The following is a 4296-nucleotide window of genomic DNA, read 5'->3' as shown; positions in this document are numbered from 1 at the left end:
TTCATTTTGGCCATCACTCTCCGTACGAGGTGAAGGTTCGATCCCGCAGTAGATCTAAAATGGATTTATAATTTTGTACCTGGCAAATCTCCGTAACCCTTTTCAGCTCAGATGAGGGTCAGGTGTGGTCTGAGAGGAAGAGAAATTTGACTAGTAACCAAGGAGACTCATTCCCAGTTCCCTCGGATAAAAAAAAATACACACACACATACATACACAGCCACATACATACAAAGACACCTAGATACACACACATACACATACACATACACCCAAAAAGTATTGCACGCATATCACGTACATTTCCAACTTTTCATGGTGCTAGTCACGAAGAAGTGCTCTAGAAAGGATGTGGAGCCGTAGCACTGTCTTTTTCTGCCACTGAGCTACGTGAAGAACTGCAAATGGACGAAAATGTGGGCCAGTATAAAAAAAAAAAAAAAGTCATGAAGAAGTGCTATGGAATGGATACAGAGCCAAGTTAAGGTGAAAGAACTATGGGTTTTGTTCCGACTCTCTCTCTCTCTCTCTCTCTCTCTCTCTCTCTCTCTCTCTCTCTCTCTCTCTCTCTCTCTACTTACACGTGGGATGCTTTTTTCACTTCCATAAATTCGTTTCACCCGTAAATTCCACTCCGAGGATAAGAACTTCAATAAATTCTGTTTCCAATAACTTCATAACTTTTTCTCAGCCGATTCATGCATTTTCGAAACGTGTGTCGGTGCAGTATCACATAAGACAAAATAAATCTACTTTTCCAATATAACACTCGGAAACCTGCAGTTCTTCATGTTACTATTTTTTTTTTTTTTCAAATTTCGTATCCCATGTTGTTATAAAATGAAATATTGCAGTACAGAGTTCAAAACAGTACTCATATGACGTCACGTAAACAATACTTTAAATATACATATTTCTAAAGCATTATGATTAATTTTTACGCCTATCAGCAGACACGATATTACTGTAAATTTTAAAACCAGTATCTACGCAATGCATTTTAAACTCAAAATCTCGAACCCAGTATCAAAAGAATGGATTTTTACTCGAATTCTTTTCCCGGTAGCGAAAATAGGACTTAGCCACCTGAAGACCTAAGTTTCGACATTAATTCCACATGTCCTCAGCCTGCGGTGGTGGGAAATTGAATCGGTAAGCCTGAGGGAGGAAAATCGCCTAATTGGGTGATGTAGAGATGATCAGAATGGAGATCAAGGGTCAAATGGGGTCACAAGGTCAAGAGATCGGGAGAGCAGGGCGGCACACACCCAACCTCCACGAAGGCTGAACCACCACTGACACTATACTGTGACTGAGGACTGGGTGGTGTGTCTAGTCCAGAGCCTCTCTCTCTCTCTCTCTCTCTCTCTCTCTCTCTCTCTCTCTCTCTCTTGAAAAAAGAGAGAGAGATTCGCCTGGAGGAAATGAATGGATGAAAGAGAGGACAGGAGAGCACTGGTACAAGTGGAGAAGAGCTTGTGATGGGAAACGAATGAATTTTAATGAACAGAGTGAAATCGAAGGAGAGAGAGAGAGAGAGAGAGAGAGAGAGAGAGAGAGAGAGAGAGAGAGAGAGAGAGAGAGATTTAGCCTCCTCTCTCTCTCACGTCCACCACACTCCCCCACATTTTCCACGAGAGGAGAAAAATTGCAAGGACCCGGGATGTTCCTTTTATAAACATTGAATTATTTCACTCAGACGCCAGATTTAAATATAAGGACCAGATTTTACCACGAATAAGATCATTTTCCCCTTTCTGGGACGTCTTTTTCACCTTTTTCTCGCCAAGAAACTGTTTTTTTCTTTTTTTCAAATTCGGAGACTTCGACCTGGAGAGGTTAGGTCGCGTTACTGTAATCCGTCGAAATTTGCGTCCGCACCCGCCCGCTTCCAATAGGGCCACTTGTATGGGTTATAATGGTACAAACACACGCCCACACACCTCCACACCCGTCTATACACGCCCACACTAGCCAACAAACGACCACACACGCACACACACGCCCAAACCCGCCCGCGCCAGCAAGTATATGGGATGGACGCGCACTTAGGTATACCCTTCACTCCTCCGATGTCTTTACAAAACTGAACAAAAGGGACGTTCAGAGAGTAACACCCTGGCTCTTTAATCGGTCTTGGGACCTTTGAGTTTTGATTTATTGTTCTCAAAATTGAATCCCTTCATCCTTGGCTGACTCTCAACCTTTCCACCAAGTCTGGACCAAATCGGATCACACACACACACACACACACACACACACACACACACACACACACACACACACACACACACACACTTTTTCCACTCACTTCCCATATCATCACCATCACCATCATCATCATCATCATCATCATCAAATCCCTCTTCCTCCTCCTCCTCCTCCTCCTTCTTCTTCTTCTTCTTCGTCTTCTTTTTCACTCCTCCTCCTCCTCCTCCTCGTCGTCTTCCTCCTCCACCTCCTCCTCCATCTCCTCCTCCTCCTTCCCATCCAAACACTTTTCATCTGATCATCCAGTCTTCATTTCTGGTCCAATTGACTTAAAATTTCGTGGAGTTTGCCCTTTACCAACAAAGTCTTCCCCATTATTATTATTATTATTATTATTATTATTATTATTATTGACAGAAAAAGAAGAAAAAAAGAAGGAAACGAAGAAGAAGAAGAAGTTGACTTGGTTGAGCATCTGCAGCGTCCACCCAGGAACCAAACCTCTTCATTTTTCCTTGCACCTCGCCGTGGGAAGGACGGTGGTCGTATCCTGGTGAGGCGCTGCCTTCCACAAGGGGACGCCGGATGCCGACACGGTGTATGTAGTGTACTGCGACTGTAGGACGGCCCCACAAAAAGCAGTTGTTTTCCTGTGGTCGATGGGTCTGCTCAGCCACACAGACCGGGTTAAGAAGCAACAACAGCAACAACGAAATAGGTTTGAGTGATGGGTGAATGAGTGTGGATCAATCATCATACACTCTGGTGGACGCTCTGTTGATTTATCCATTTATATGATTTTTCCTGCCTTTCGCTGCGTCCTAATGGCTCTGTTTTTATGGTGGAAATATATATGGTGATGATGATGATGATGATGATGGTGATGATGATGATGATGATGATGATGATGATGATGATGATGATGATGATGATGATGATGGTGATGATGACAAGGTGGTGGTGGTGATGATGATGATTGGTTTTATTATTATTATTATTATTATTATTATTATTATTGCACCTTAGAACTGCTGAAATACACCTAATCAACTGAAACCAACGCACATACATACATACATACATATATCATACATACATACATACATATATCATACATACATACATACATATACATACATATCGTCTTCCTATGTAACAGTATCTCTCTCTCTCTCTCTCTCTCTCTCTCTCTCTCTCTCTCTCTCTCTTGCACGGGACTCCAACTTACTAAACATACACATACTCACATGCACATTATACATACACACGCACACACACGCACATTCAAGCACACGTACATGATTAAAAGGCCAGTCCTGGGTCAACAGAGAGAGAGAGAGAGAGAGAGAGAGAGAGAGAGAGAGAGAGAGTCACCCTCCTCTGACCAACCATGAATACTGGATGGTTGGCAATATTGACGCAAAGGGTGACAGGGTTGTGGTAGTTGTGGTAGCTGTGGTACTTGTGGTAGTTGTAGTAGTTGCGGTAAGAGTAGTAGTTGTGGTAGTTCTGGCAGCTGTTTTGGATGTGGTGATAGTGGTTGTAATGTGGTGGTGGTGGTGGTAAGGTGGTGGTTGTGGCTTTGGTAGTGGTGGTGGTTGTGGTTGTGGTAGTGATGGTAGTTGTGTTTGTGGTAGGGGTGGTAGTTGTGGCTGTGGTAGTGGTGGTAGTGGTGGCAGTATTCCTTTTATTTCATCAGTAACCTGCAGGAAATCGAACCCGGGACAGTCAGAGGATAACTAATCAACCTACCACTGTACCACACACACACACACACACACACACACACACACACACACACACACACACACACACACACACACACACACACACACACCTTAACCCCGTAACTCACAACTTCTGGCAACAATCACTCACCAACCCTTTGCCTAAAATCCACACTCGCTCCCAAAATGCATCGTCCACCCATCACGCCCTCCTAAAACCACTCCATATCGAAAGTCAGCGTTCAGAATTATTCCAAACACTATAATCTGAAAGGCAATAACATATACGAATGCTCTACTACGTATCATTGATTTTTGACCGATTTAATATGATGATATAGAGTTGATTATTGTTGTG

Source organism: Coenobita brevimanus, chromosome 12 (assembly GCF_032717465.1).
Source record: "Coenobita brevimanus isolate Jiangsu-jjx chromosome 12, ASM3271746v2, whole genome shotgun sequence".
Taxonomy (NCBI): Eukaryota; Metazoa; Arthropoda; class Malacostraca; order Decapoda; family Coenobitidae; genus Coenobita; species Coenobita brevimanus.
Note: the sequence above shows the minus strand (reverse complement) of the source record.